At 40.4% G+C, this 16,094-nt stretch overlaps 1 protein-coding gene across 4 annotated transcripts in view; it reads left to right on the top strand.

Moving 5' to 3' along the window:
• Window positions 1-16,094, top strand: part of VTI1A (vesicle transport through interaction with t-SNAREs 1A) — a 312,235-nt gene that overhangs the window by 282,052 nt on the left and 14,089 nt on the right. The gene's annotated exons all lie outside the window — the stretch shown is intronic.

Raw genomic sequence — 16,094 nt, 5'->3', positions numbered from 1 at the left:
CATACGTTGTAGAATTCCTTTATAGATATTGTGCCTTTTCCAAGAATTTTCCAAAAGAATTTCAGAAAGACCAGGATTATCCATTTATTGTTCACCTTTCTCATTGAGACTCATGATCCTTGTCACAAAAGAGTACCATCCTAAATATGGATATAGATAAGACATAGTTTTAGTAAAATAAATTTAGGTGACTCAAACAAGTGAGACATGCTACAGTTAACGGAAAATTCCAGAATCAGTTTGACTTCCCTGACAAGATATCTGCTTGACTGTCTTTCAGTTTAGTATATGTGTATCTCATGCACAAGATCATAAGTTTCAACCCAAGGTCAAAGTGTGTGTGTGAAAGATAAAGGGAGATTAGATTATATAAAAACTCATGAAAAATCTCCTTGAAAAGATTATGGCTGAATCTGCACAGGCAACACAGGTTCATGGAACCTGTTTCAGTTGCCTATGCTGCTGTTTCCACAATGGCTACAGGAGCCAGCCGGTATCACTGGGATTTCAGCGGCAGGAGGAATCCAGTCCACACAGGAAGTGCAGCGTTTATGTGTGAAACACACAGCCGAGAATCCCCCCACCCAAGAATCCACCACCCCAAGAATTCCCCCCACCTATCTGCACAACATGGCAACCACCTATTAGAGAATCCACTCTAATGGCAGCCATCTGGGGAATCCATAATGGTAGACAGAAGGGGATGGGAACTTAATGCTTCCTGCTTGTTGTACCTCTCGCAGACAAGCAGGAAGCATTTGAAATCCTGGTTAAGAGAGGGAGAAATTGCTAATTTAACCAAATAGATTGGGTTAGAAGCGTTTGGGAGCGAGTTCTTTGGGAACTCCCCCCCCCCCCAAAAAAAAAAACACTTTTTAAAAGGGCCTCAACCTCTGGCCTGTGCTAAATCAGCCTATGTTTGTTGGGGAACTTTACCTTTTATCAGTATTTAAAAGTATTAAATTCTGTTAGGAATTCAGGCACTTGAGTGCTAGATCATATATTGTTTGCTGTATTTTCATAAGATGCAACATAGACTGCAAATTCTAATGGTTCATTTTCAGACCAGAGTTAGATATTCACAAAGCAAACTGAGTGATAATATGGTAATAGCATGTCATACGTTGGGAAGGGGATAATTTAAGTTAGAGATTTTAAAAAATAATAAGGCCAATTGTGCAAAATAGGTAAAAATATATTTTATTACTCGTTTCACCCGACATGTTTCACCCAAGATGCTTTTTCAGTGGAATCTGTCAGTTTTGTAGAATATACCTCTTTGAAAGAGTATACCACCACCAAAGCAGATTACATTGATATATTCTCCGTTTTATTTGCACAACAACCATGTGAGGTAAGTTAGGATGAAAGTACGTGACTGGTCCAAAATAACCCATGAGCTTCCATAGTAAGATGGGAATTTGAACCTGGGTCTCCCAGGACCTTCTCTGGAGCTCTAACCATTATACCACACTGGCTTTCAAGGGGTGGCTACTGTTGGTCAGTAGCAAGCAACTAGTCTTTGTTGAGTCATGCTAGTCAGGTGGTATAAAATCACCCAAAGGTTGCTGCCAGACCCAAGGTTGCCATTCTCCAAGTGTGACCAGGAGATTTCACAGAATTACAACTGCACTCCAGACACTATTAGATAACTAGATGATGGTGGCATAGCTATTGTTCAATGTTTTCTCTCTCTGGAGAAAAAGGCTTCTTTGGTGGAGGAACTCTATAGCATTATATCCCGCTGAGGTGTCTCCCAAACCCTGCCATCTTAGCTCCACCACAAAACCTCCAAAAATTCCCCAACCTGGAACTGGCAACTCTAGACAGGCCAGGCCCCAATGAATACTCTCTCAAAAGCCTAGATAGATCTGGAAAGGGCCCTGCTCCCTCCCCCTTGTTTTAATGACAGAACCAGGCCTTTCAACACTGTGGTTGCCACTGAGGAAATCAGTTTCTTAAAGTTACATTTTTAATCATTTTTAATTTTTTAAAACTTCCCAATGTACTTTTTAAAAAAGATTTCACATTTTTCTGCAAACCTGGGGACCTTTTCTTGCCTGTTCACAGCTCCAGTCACCAGATTTAAATATCTAAAGATTTGGCCAACTTCATGATTAGAATATAAAATATGGGGTGAGAGGTATGAGACTCATGGGGAGAACTCCCATCTCTTCCTAGGGCTGAGTACAGCATGGTTCTAGTCCACACCACTGACCTCTGAGGTGTCTGAGAGCCCCTATGAGCTTGGAGCATCTCCCAGTATCTGGTGTGACTGGGCACAGATCAGTTTCTGGTGTTCCAAACTGCTGCAGGTGAGCCCAGAGTAGTTCCCAGGATCTACCATGACCAGTTCTGGAGCAACTCCCAATGGCCACTGCCATCACAGAATCTTGATAAATGTCTCTGCATGTACAGGCAACACTTTGTTATTATTGGGAAGAACTTAACCTCCCAGTGTATTTTAAAGATGTTGTTCCTGCAACCGGGGGGGGGGTGTCCCCCAAATTTGCAGGAAAATCTGTTCAGTGTCAGTATGGCTCTGATCCATTGATTTAGATTTCACACATGAGGACTACACATCAATATTAGATATATAGATGATGATGACATAATTATTGTTCAAGGTAGAAAATAATTAGCCACCTGAACAATGAAAGGTTGAGAATATAAAATTATTGCTTGTGTAAGAAAGTCTGGAAGAGATCTTGCTTTTACTGGAGGGAAGGAAGATACACAATATAGAGAGAGGATAATGCCTGTATTCCAAACTGTTGTCCTTAGTGGTAATTTTGGCATTGTTTTCCTTTTGGAGAAACAAAGTTTACATTACAACCATTACATGGTTTACATTGCAACACAGGCATTTGCAATTCAGGTCTAGTTTTCATGCTACAGTTTTTAAAGCTGCAATCCTAAACATTCTTGTTAGGATTAAAGTCTCTTTAAACTAAATGGGAATTTCTTCTGAATAAACTTGCTCACAACTAAGTTATAAATAATTTCATGTGGCAGTCATTTATGTGTGAAAAGCCATTAGCATACAACACTGAACCTTGTAGGCTGGACTATTTTCACTGCTTCGTGGCATAAAAAGTTTGTGGTGGCATGGTGAATGCTGAAACAAACTATGTGTGAGCAGCTGCACATGCTGAACTAGTCGCCACAAGTAACAATTGCCATGTTGTCTGTGTTAAGGTAGGCACTGTTCTTTGAAATTCAAGGGTCTTATTCCTTTATCCCTTATTAGGAAATGAAGCTAAGGGTTGCCTTCTGACATCACATCAAGCCAACGTTTTCCCCAAGTGTTCACAAGCTTCACTCCTGCCTCTTCTCACAGACAACAGTAGTAAAACATAGGTTTAAAGCCAACTCAAGGATGTACAAATACACATAACAGCCACATGCGTGCATTCATATATATGCTAACTGGAACTAATTTGAAACCACGTTTCCTTCTTGGTATTCCATAGAAAAAGGGATGGGAAATATTAAAGATGCACACACAAGCCACGCAACGGATCAAATCTGCAAACACTCAAGCTTAAGTTCACCTTGACTTGATATCTTAATGCAGCCAACGTGAGATTCCATGGAGACAAGACTTTGCATGTGGTATTCCTTGTTCCTTATCTTGAGTAGGAGGGAAGCAGTGGCATGTAAGGAATGTGTGTGTGCATGCAAGCGTGTGTGTTGTCAAATCACAGCTGACCTGATCCTGTAGGGTTTTTGAGGCAACAAACATTCAGAGGTGATATGTGTATATGCTGAGGGAGTTCTGATATAGCGTGACTGGCCCAAGGTCACCCAGCAAAGTCCTCCACACCCTTCATCTGGAAGAGTAGAAAATTGATCCCAGTTGTCCAGATTAGAATCTGCCACTCTTAACCACTACACCACACAGGCTCTCCATGTAAAGAATCCTATATGCTTATTCTACATTGTGATCTGTCAGTGCTTCAAGTCTATGTGGATTCCATAGGTAGATAGGAAATATTCTTACACTTAGTTATCAATCATCAAAATTATTCTTATTGTGTATCTGTAATACATGCATACATGCTTGTTTATATCAATTCAGACTCCCAGAACTTGCTGGAGTTGTAGACATATTGCTTAAAATGTTAGACAACACTATCTAGAGGGTCCCCCCCCCCCCAGATATATTGACTGTAATTGTTGTATACATTGCTTTCTTCTGTGTTTTTCTCAGGAAGAAAAATGATCAATGACATGCATGTTTGAAAATTGTCCAGCATTATTATAAAAGTCGCTGATTTTATAAACTTTTCTATTCTTCATGTTTTGGATCTGCTCAGACAGTTTTCTCCTCTCATAAAAACAATTCACTCAAAATGTCTTTTAAACTGCCAGACATGACCACTATCAAACATGCTTCATGCCCATGAGATCTTTTTCTGCTTTAACATTTGTTTAATTGAAAAGCGAGTGTCATGTAGCATTTTAAGATCAGCCATATACCATCCTCCAAAGTTTGCATGTCTGTCAACAAGATGTCATCCTGCAAGTGCAAATGAATTACTACATTTCCTCTTTGAATTTCCACTCGCCATGCAAAAATAGCACTTTTCACTTTCAGAATAGATTCCTGTTAAATTGCTCTCCAATAAAAAGTAACCTGAGTTAAAAATAAATCAAAGGTCTTTATTAAAATACGCTTCATGGTTAGTGTTTAAACATTTTTTATGTCTGCCTTAAAATAGAAAGGAATACTGTGGCATTCTTTCCCAGGTATACAGAATTTATTTTGTTAGGTACAGAGTTACATTTCTGAAGTTCTTACTGCTTTCACAGTTAATGTGAAATGCCACCACTTTAAGCATTCACACATCCTGTAAGTGAGCAGAATTCATCTTAACTGTTACACAGAAATATTTTCATCTTTATTCTATTACATTTTTCAATTAACATTCTTATATATATATATATATATATATATATATATATATATATAGAGAGAGAGAGAGAGAGAGAGAGAGAGAGAGAGAGAGAGAGAGAGAGAGAGAACTTACCTTGTTTGTGTGGGTGTGTTTTTTTCCTCCTGAGGCAACTGGACCTTAGGATTAAACAAACAAGGATTTAACTTTTATTTATGGTTTGAACATAACATTGAAGTAGATCAGGTAGAGGTTACAAAGTTTCTTTTCCGTTGGACTTTTGAACTGTTTCTGTATTCCAACATTTAAGATCCTTCCTTTCATATTGACCCTTTTCAGTCAGCTTTAAGCTACTCTTCTCCACATCTTCAGTCAGTCAGATGCATTCCCCAGTAAACTAACTGCTGTTTTTCAGCTGTCTGTCACTAGCATTCCATCAGGCCCAGAGGTGGGATCCAGCAGGTTCTCACAGGTTCCCGAGAGTAGGTTACTAATTATTTGTGTGTGCCGAGAGGGGGTTACTAATTGGTGATTTTGCCACGTGATTTTTGCCTTAGTTACACCCCTCCTCTCAGCAGTAGCGCACAGAACTTGAAGCAGTCTAGCAGGAGGTGCACCGGCGTGCGTGGCAGCCTGCGCCTGCATGCATTCGTTTCCCGCCCAAGGACCGGCGTAGCGGCTGTGTCCTTGCCACTGCCCCGCCTCCGGAATGCCCGGCCATGCTCCCGTCGTGCCCCCGCCCAGCCCCATTGGCGCTTCGCCACAGTTTGAATCCCACCACCATGGGAACCTGTTACTAAATTTTTTGGATCCCACCACTGATCAGGCCTCAAGAACTATGCAACCGCAGGACTTCAGTAAGTAGCTAAATTAGCTTTGTTATTTGTAGCCTGTCATTATCAAACTGTGATTTCCTTTGTTTTTAAACAACTTTTTAAGTGTCTTTAATAAAGCTTTATTTTACCTATCATTCAGTATGAGTTTACTGACTGTGTGTTACTTTACAGTTGGATTGTGTTGCTGTATAGCAGCTGGCCTGCCTCTTTACCTTGACCTGAGCCATTATCTATAATAGGGACTGCAGTACCACCTCGTCCAGTCTTTTGCCCCTCACCCTTGACCTACCTCAGGAGGCCTCCAGGCAGGCCATCCTTGCCTGGTTCATCTCAAACTCCAGGATGCCTTGCTCCTACTCACTCCACTCTTCCCAGCCTTCCTGAGCTCCCTCTGGCTGCCATTGTTCCTATCAGTTGATCTGCCAATCTCTGCAGCCTACTCTTTCCCAGGACTATCAGTGCTGTCTGGGTACTAGGGAATGATGTTATCAGCTGGAGTCATGTTCCTGGTCCAAAAAGAGGAATAATATGGCCAATACTTGGCTTTGGTAGCCGCACCCAGGCTTAGCTGTGTCCAGGAAGGCCACGTGATGTATGGGGACAATGAAGTGATCTAGCTTGGCGTCTGGGGAAGGCCCAGCTGAGCCAGGGCCAAGTGCTAAGCCTGGACAATTTAAGTTGAATGTCCACACTTCAAAACGAGTGATTTTGCTTCTATATCCATTTAACATCAATTCCAGTGGAACCAACGTCTCGCATAATATAATACCTTCATGTCCCAAGCTGCCCCCCAAAAATGCACGTTTCTGACATCAGTTGGATTAAGCAGTCTGTTGGAACATGTTTGGTGATTGTAGGGGTTGCCGAACATGAAGCTGTCCTTTGGAGAGGAGAAAGTATAAAATACTGCTAGGAAAGAGAGAGAAGTGACAGATTCATATTTGCAATATGACATTATTATATTTGCATGTACACATACACAAAAATGTACTATCAGAGAATTTCTTAGAGTGGAAATCTGGGACCCCAGTTCACAGGCTCAGTAGAGGGGAACCAAAGACATGTTATAGGTTTGCATTAACAAAATTTACTGCCATCTAAAGTGGAGTCCTGGGTTTGCTAACCTCCAGTTAGGCCTGGAATTCTCCTGGGATTACAAGACTGGTCTCCAGACTACAGAGATCAAGTGACATGGAGAAAATGAATGTTTTGGAGGGTACCCTCAACCACTAAGATCTCTCTTCAGGTTCCATCTCCAAATCTCCAATCTCAGCCTGGAGTTGATAACCCCAGGGTGTCCCATGAGAAAACTAAGCCCAGGGTTTACTGTAGCACTGCACTTACTTTTCTAGAGCAAACAAAGGAACTGAATTCAGCAAAATGCTAAATTGCAGAATACAATTATGAGATAAACCAGGAACTGAGTGATGGTTTTGCCTTGTAATAATTTCCATAATCATTTCAGCTGTGCCATCTGAAAAATAAGGCAGAGATTTAAAGTATGTCTCAAATATTTTTGTTATAACCTGTAGATTTTTATGAAAGTTAATTGGAGGGTAAATTCTAGTCTAATTAAAATATGGCAGTATAAATATGAAGGTTAAATGAAGAAAAATGCTTCATAAGGCAGAGAAATGCAAATAGTTACTCTGAATGGGGTGCTGTGTGGTTTCCGAGCTGTATGGCCATGTTCTATCAGCATTCTCTCCTGACGTTTCACCTGCATCTGTGGCTGGCATCTTCAGAGGATTGGATCTTAATTCGGAGTAACTGTATTGTTACTCTGAAGATGCCAGCCACAGATGCAGGTGAAACGTCAGGAGAGAATGCTGCTAGAACACGGCCATACAGCCCGGAAACCACACAGCATCCCAGTGATTCCAGCTGTGAAAGCCTTCAACAATACAGTTACTTTGAATACTCAGTCAAGTAATGCTTTGTATGTAATGATCATAGGCATTGCCAGAAATAGAAAGGTACTTTAAACCAGTGGTTGAGAAAGGTACTTTAAACCTTGAGAAAGATGCTTTAAATCAGTGGTTCCCGAAGTGGAAGGTACAGTCCCATGGGGGCAGTGGGATAATCTAGTGGGGCAGTAAGAGACAGGGAGATGCTGGAGGTGAGCCCCTTCAATTGTGTTGCTTATTTATTTACAATAGATCAAGCTATGGAACCATGCTGGCAAATCTGGTGGAAACTATCAGAATTTTTTTTCTGACTTTGAAAAACTGGTATCACTGGGTCAAGTTCATCAATGTTGTTAAATAAACTAGGAAGTTGTAATTGGATTTTGAATAGATGTGTAATTAATTGTTACTGTTTTTTAATTTAATTGTTATTATCTTCCTTAGTGAGTCATGCAAACCACTAAATTGAATAATGCTTTTTATAGGATAGTGTAGGAGCCCTGGGAATGAGTTTTTGGAACCAAGGGGCTGGTGGCCCAAAAAAGTTCGGGAGCCACTGCTTTAAATTGATGTTTTAAAGTCTTTTGTTTTTAAAGTAAACACTTAAGTAACAGCTGCTCAACAGTTTTCTTAAAAAATAAAAAGCAAATCCTATCCTCATCTAAAACATACCATGTTCTGTTCACAGAGGTACATTCCATCTATGTGCTGTCATGATAAGCAGATGTAAATGTTTGACTTATGAGTTCTAATGAGATTTCAATGCTGAGCAAACAATAAAAATTTATGCACTGCATACTTTTAGTGGCCTTTGGCTTCATGATTAGTGTTATACCTTTTCAACAGCTTTGGTAATATTCAGCAGGCTTTAGAGAGAAGGTGATTGTTAACCCTGATTGTTAACCAGTGAAAATTAATTTAATAGATTACATTGTGCAAATGGTGAATTCCCAAGATGTCATAATTCAACTTAATCCTCATCCTTCCTATTAGTTAGGTTTTGGTGCAAAAAGTATGCAACATTTGGTCTGGGCTCCAGGGGAAAGCTACATATATAATAATTCAGAGGATGCTTGTTTGTTTACAAAATATATATGCCACTTCTCTAGATCTGGTCAAGGCAGCTCACAATGGTGAAACAGGCTGATGTAACAAGGTAGCAGCCACCAGGGGAGGAAAGGGAAGGAAAAGCTGAAGACAAGATAAAGGTTGGTTGGCTAGTGGGTGGGAAAGGGATAAAGAAGCATAAAAGGGAGAAAGTATAGGGACTTTCAAAGATGAAATAGTGAGGCAGGGGAAAATGAGATGCACCTACAAGATTTGATAGATCCTCTGCTTATAATTGCTAGCCGTACTGTAATAATTACCCTCACAGAATGCAACTTTGGTGCTGGAACAGAGGCATAGCAGAAGGAAACTGCGTCTGGGACAATGGCGCCTGATTTTATGCCCCCCCCCCAATGGGTACCATCCAGTGGTGGGATTCAAACATTTTAACAACAGGTTCCGATGGTGGTGGGATTCAAATAATGACTGTTAAAAAGTATTTTAAAATATTTTAATATCACTTTTTAATTTTAAGTATTAAAAATATTAATACTTAATAAAATATTTTAAGTATTTAAAAAGTGATATTTAAAATTTTAACAACAGATTCTACAGAACCTTCGGAACCCCCTGAATCCCACCTCTGGCACCATCCCCTCCTTCTTGTGCGCTAACCTGGCTCAGACAAGCCGAGTCGGCATGGAGGAGGCACAAAATCACTCCCACATGGCACACCTGAGTCAGCGCGGAGGAGAAGGGATGTGGGGAGCCATTTTGCACCCCCCCTGTGGGGTACCATCCCCTTCTCCCCCATGCCAATTTGGACAGCTGAGTTGGCATGGGGGAGGTGCAAGATCACTCCCACACAGCACACCCTCCTCCCCCATGCCGACCTGGGAGCCAAGTCGGCATGGGGGAGGAGGGGTGTGGGGGGTAACTTGTGACCCCATATGTCCCCTGTGCTGGAGCCATATAAAGAACTAACTTTATTTATTTATTTATTTATTTATTTATTTATTTATTTATTTATTTATTTATGGGATTTCTATACCGCCCAATCCCCAAAGGGTTCTGGGCGGTGTACAACATGGATTCCATATACAGTATATAAACAAAACCCCATTAAATTAAAATGTAAGTTTAAAAGTTTAAATATTTAAAACGCAGCAGTTTGAGCTGTTTGTCTATTAATGCAGTAGTACTCAACCAGTGGGATGCACAAATAGTTTAGTGGGACACATGGTTTTCATACGGTAACAGTTATGAATAATTCACTATCCTTCCATCCATTGGTTTACCTGCAAATGTGATATGCCTTCTCCTGCTGACTATATCTGCCTCTGATTGTCCATCTGTGAACTTCTGGCATGCTAGTAGTAATAACAAAATGCCTATAAACATATAATGGTTGGTCTCTGAAAAAGTGGAATTTTTGTTTCTGTTATGATGGGATCCAAGGTCTTTGATAGCATGATTGGTGGGCTGTAAGATGCAAAAGGGTGACATTCTTGGGCCTGGCCACAGAATGTTAAAGCTACCTTAGGAAATGGCATAGTGGTCTTTTTTGTCTGTATCCAAACTGGAAAAAAATAGAATTATGTGAAACTCATAAGCTGCTTTCTTGTTTTTGGAGCCTCAGTTGATCTTGAAAGCTAATGAGATTTTAAATAGAAGAACAGTAGGTTTTTATTATTTGCTTTTCTGTACCTTAAGGAGTCTCAAATCCAGGGCCTTCTTAATGCATGAGCATGCTGGGCCCCTGCCTCATGAGCTTAGGGGCCCTATGCTAATCTATGACTTGCTGTCAATAAATAAATAAATATTATACTATAAATATTTGTTATTGAAAAATGCATATTTAACATGTGTTTTACTAAATATAATGAACAATATTAATATCAAGTTTTTATGATTGGCCATGCCCGAAACACCCCGGAACGCCCCCTCCACGGTCCAGCCACGCCTCCACTGCTGCTCCACCTGGGGCGTCGCCCGCCCCCCCCACCCCATTGGCGCTATACCACTGAGGGGCACTCCCAAGAAGGCAAACTAATGACCTCGGTGCAGTTAACTTAGGAGAACACTTACAGCCTGCTCCTTAGCCTTAAAAATAGCATAAAGTCAGGCCATTTACTGCATCAGATGGGGAAGAAGACTCTGCATATGTTCAAATTCAGAATCACTTTTCCATTTCAGTTTCTCCTGGACACAACCTTATGGAGGAAATGGACTTGAGCCCTGGGACCATCATCCTTTCCATCCAACCCTAACTCACCTGCCTCTTGAGTTTTTGGGGTTACAGACATGATGCCTAGATGACCAGTGAGGCCATGGTTCTCTTTGCAGCAGGCAGGTTTTAGCCCCAATGCTGGGTGCAGGGCAGCCTACACACGAACAAGCAGCAGGTACCCCAGCCTTTTCTTCTCTCCAAGGATCATATTGGGACAACCAAAAAAGTGAGAGAAGGCACTGGTATGAAAAGTGAATGAGTGGCAGGGAGGCTGGGAAGGTATGCACCATGGATGCTCCTGTATTCCCCGCCATACCATCTGTATCTCTCTGAAAATTGTGCCACATTCGGCTCTTTCAAGCCACTATGCAGTGCTGCATCTCCAAAGAAATTAGCAGTTGCTGCAGACACTTAAAATGTGTAAGAAGAACGTGTTTAGTGTTCTTGCTGTTTTTCTCTAAATCCACAAAAGCATAGGTGTGTGTACTCATAGGGTTGAAATGTATAGATGTCAATCCTATGAGTACACAGACCTATGTAAATAGCTTCTGATAACAATTTGTTATCATAACATTGATTAGAGCCTCCAGCTTTTGGAGCAAAACTTGATGTATTATTTTTATGTGTTTTTAACAGTGGATTCAAGGAGTTGGTCTTGATGCAGCAATCTATTTCACTATTCTGTTTATCAGCCCATCATCTGCTGACTGACCCAGGTAGCTGCACCTGTGACTAGTTTTTGTAGCAATCTCTGAAGAAAAATGCAAAAATAATCAGCACATGCTTGCCTTTCATTCATCTCTGTCATCTGGGAATCTGATCCTGATAGTATGGGGAGCAATGAAAGGTACATTCTGATATTATTTTCAGTTTTTTGTCTAGACAGTGAAGAGCAACCACTTGTATCTCTGCAACACACGCATGAGAGGGGGAAAAAAGGATTCTAGGCTGGAGGCCAGAGGGGAGTTGGGGTAGTAAGCTGTCTATATTTTATAAAAAAAAAAGAAGAAGTTAAAAACCACCACCTACTCATCAGGTGGTTGGAGACTAAGGTTGTAAAAATGTGCTGCAGGCAGAAGTTCTGAAAAATCCCAGAAAGTGTTGAAAACATCTCTAAACAAGGTATTTTTCTCCTGCACCTTTCTTGCTAAAGGTCCCAATTGCTGCCAAGAAAACTAGTGAGAATGTTAGCTGCCAAATAAAAAATTTATGACAGTGTTTGGCAAAGGACTGTATCGCTGCTTGTTTTATATATTTCCACAAGGCTATAGAAGGCCGTCTCTTTTTTTCTTTTCTTTTCTTTCTTTTTTTGAACACATACAGTTCACTGATCATTGTGTTCTCTAATAATAAAAAGTAAAGCTAAAGTAGGATTAAACAATATAACTTTTTATTATTTAATAACCTCCTATAAGTATTTGCCATGATGAGAAAATCATTTTTCTATGGCATTCCCAGTATATTTTTTAATATATAGAAAACACCTGGCAGGCATCCTTGCTGGAGTGAGTCAAGTCTCATAGTAAAAATACATGAAATCATCAATTAAAATGTATTGCTTTTGCATTTGTGCTTGTTATACATTAATGTCTGGGTTAGTAAAATGCATGTTGGAAACATAAAGAGACTCATTCACAATTTGAGCAGGGTTGAAAAACAGGGGAAATAATAGGCTGGAATAGTATAACTCGCCAATATCAATTAAGCTTTGTGCTGTGTCATTAAACTAATGTTGTGGAACAAAAATATGTATTTCAATATGTATTGAGTGGGGAGATGGTCTATTTTTACTACAAAGTTAGCACATTGACAGTAATGATTAGGCTGACTGAAGTTAAAACCTTTTTAGTACTTACGGTAGCTGTCTGGAAGTACAAAATTATCTCTCCACCAAGCAGCTGTCAAGTTAGGGCTACAGTTGATAATTAGCTTTATTTAACATAGAACTCATCCCTGACTTGAAAGCAGAAACTTACACAAATAACCCTGGGCACTGGAAGAATTTCAGCAGAACCTAGAAATGCCTCCCATTCTAGGTACCATAGGACATAGAATGCTTTTCATATAATAGCAAAAGTTTAACTACTTGCTATTTAAACTCTTAATGCTAAGAAACTCTTAAGCTCATTCCGCACATGCAGAATAATGCACTTTCAAAACTGCTTTCAATGCTCTTTGAAGCTGTGCGGAATGGCAAAATCCACTTGCAAGCAGTTGTGAAAGTGGTTTGAAAACACATTATTATGCGTGTGCGGAAGGGGCCTTAGAGTATTAATGGTAAGAAACCTTCTTACAAAACAGCAAATTATGCGACAGACGTGAAGAGAACCCTTCCTGTTTTTTCCAGGGTTTACTACCTAACTATTAAATTGGTTGACTTCTCAATGTATTAGTTGTCCACAAGTAGTACATGGTTTGACAGTGTATACAGAAAGGGAGCTCCATTTGGTGGAATCCTCAGGGATCTCCTCTGAATACAACCCAACCCTGGCAGATCTCAAGATCAGCCTAAGAGGAACATTCTAACTCTTCTGTTGCCACCTGTTGGTAGCACAGCTATGTTTGGAAAATTCATTGGCAATTATCTTGCAATTACCTAGCAAATCTCAGTGTTACTTCATATGTTACAGCCACAAATAGACGCTATCAAATATGTTGCATGTTGCAACAATCCATATAAAGACTATAATGCTTGTAAGCCTCCCTTACTTCATGTACCAGCACAATTGTGTTTTAAACCACATTTTGTAGTATATTTTTGTTTTACTTCTCATATTTTTCTGCAAACACAGGGTTTACCTTTTTGTACGCATACGGGCATCAGTGTATTTGGAAAAAACATTTTTTAAAATTTAAGTTTTTATAATTTTGTACACCTGGGGTTCATCCCATGTTGGCGGAAACATACACCCCTTCCTTCCTAGCCAGGCTGGGCTCCACCTCTTCCATGTTATTGCCCCAGGAGGGCAGAGGCCTCAGTAGGGCCTTAGGGCCTGTATAGGTCCCTTCTTGAGGGCCTGGGCTTCTGGCATGGTGTTGGCAGTGGTGGGATCCAAAAATTTTAATAACAGGTTTCGATGGTGGTGGGATTCAAACAGTGGCGCCGCCGCACACACGCACCTCCAGTCCCTATTGGGCAGGGAGGTTGCTTTAGTAACCCCTTCTCAGCACTCAGAAAAAAATTGTAACCACTTCTAGAGAAGTGCTGAGAACTGGTTGGATCCCACCTCTGGGTGTCGGGCCATGCCTGGGAAGGGTTCAACCCACCTTCCAGGTCTCTAATGCTGCTGTGCAGACTTTGGAGTCCCAGCAGCTCCTAGCCCAGGGCAGGCTCCTCTCTGAAAGCTGCCTCCACCAGGACTGTCCAACGCCATCTACCACCCTTCCGTATCCTTCAAAATAATAAAGGAAAACTATATATTGCTGAAATCAGCAGGACCAGTTGAGTACAATTATGTACTTTTTGGGCTGAAAAGATGCCCAGGATCGAACTCTGCAGAGCAAACATCCTGGGGCAACCTTCAGCAAATGATGGCAGGGAGAATCCCTTCGGCTGCTCACAAAATGTTTGGCGCAAGTTCAGGCTGAAATTGACCAGAGAGCAAAACGGTTATGGGAAACTGCCTCTTTTCCCCTCTTTGCTATCTGAAAAGCACACTAGAAGCAGTTTAAAAAAAAATGTGCCCCAGACATCTTATTTTGGGTGTGCAGAATGAAAAGCGGCAGTCGCCTCTTTTTAAGATGTCCCACAGATATCTTTTTTGTGCTGTGCAGAATTGACCACTGAAAGAATAAGCCATCACAGTATTCATGGATTCAAGACTACTCTGCTCCTGGGATATGAAGTTCCTGCTTGGTACTCCAGAATTCTGACTTCTTATGCTGTTGTTTTTTCCCCAAAGTATAGAGGGGTGGTCCTTTTATTAAAGCAGGATGTTTGAGATATGTCAGTTCCCTAGCAGAAATACTGTTACACACAGAAAAGAAAGTACTTTAAATGGTTGACTGTGTTCTGTCAACTAATTATCTATCAGGCCAACCATTTGTGAATACATTGATCTTTTAATTAATTAATTTATTTTCCAAGCATGTTTTTGCTTTTCCCAGGATTTCTTTAAATCAGTTGGGCAAAAACAAAGGGGGGGGGGGGCTGTTCATTGCACTGGTCTACTGTAAAATTAGCTTCTGAACTGTTCTCTATTTTCCTCCCCGCCCCCCCCCTTTTTGAGGAAGGCTCAAAGCACACAGCTCAGGTTGAAAAAATAAGCCTATAGCAATCAAAATTGTTGTCTGAAATGTCTTCAGACTGGAAGGCTGAATTTATTGCACAAAACAAGTCCTAGCAATGATGTGGAGGTGTGCAGTCCTGCTCATTATCCCTAGAAAAATGGGGAACCAAAAAGCACAGTAAAAAAAATTAAATTTTAATAATGCTAGTGATATTTTCTAAATCCTTCTTGACAGAAAGATTCTCATTATTTTTATCTGTCTCCAAGTAGGCTCCTTTAATGCCATCTTCACAAATGGCCTTAGCCATGATTGTTTTCTTTTCTTCATAGCATTCAGAGGGGGGGTTGGAGGATGAATATATACGATACATTCTAAAATGCTTTTCTATCACTCAAGAAGTGCCATGAAGTACTAACATTTTGGATAGCACGTTTTCAGGAACAATTGTTCCATCTGCCTCAGGTTTTTCTCTGACTATTTTCCCCCTCAAAAGAGGTCAACAAAGTTAAGACAATTGTAGACAGCTTCCTATAGAAAAAGACACTCGCCCAAGCACAGAGAAGAAAAGAAACTTAAATGTAAAAGCAGAATCCAGACTCTAATCTGTCTACGTTTTAGACCCATGGATTAATTGTGATTTGTTTCAGAGATTCAAAGTTGTTTGGTTTTGCATTAGATCCTCTAGAGCTGTGTTATTAGATAGAGATTGCAATTCTAAATGCTGGTTTAGATCAGACTTCTGTGAAAGTGTTCATTTTGTTTCCTGAATATTTGCGGAATGTAAATGAAATCATAGTTCTCATAGTAGCCAAAACACAGTCATGTTTGTTCTTGTTGGCTTTTCCTGTGCACACGTTCCTGCTAGTAAAGTAATTGTTCTATTTACATTAATGTTTTTCTTCATCAGTTATATGGCGTATACACATCCCTAAACCAAATATTTTCC

Source organism: Sphaerodactylus townsendi, linkage group LG08 (genome assembly GCF_021028975.2).
Source record: "Sphaerodactylus townsendi isolate TG3544 linkage group LG08, MPM_Stown_v2.3, whole genome shotgun sequence".
Lineage (NCBI taxonomy): Eukaryota > Metazoa > Chordata > Lepidosauria > Squamata > Sphaerodactylidae > Sphaerodactylus > Sphaerodactylus townsendi.
This window is presented reverse-complemented; position numbering and strand designations above follow the sequence as displayed.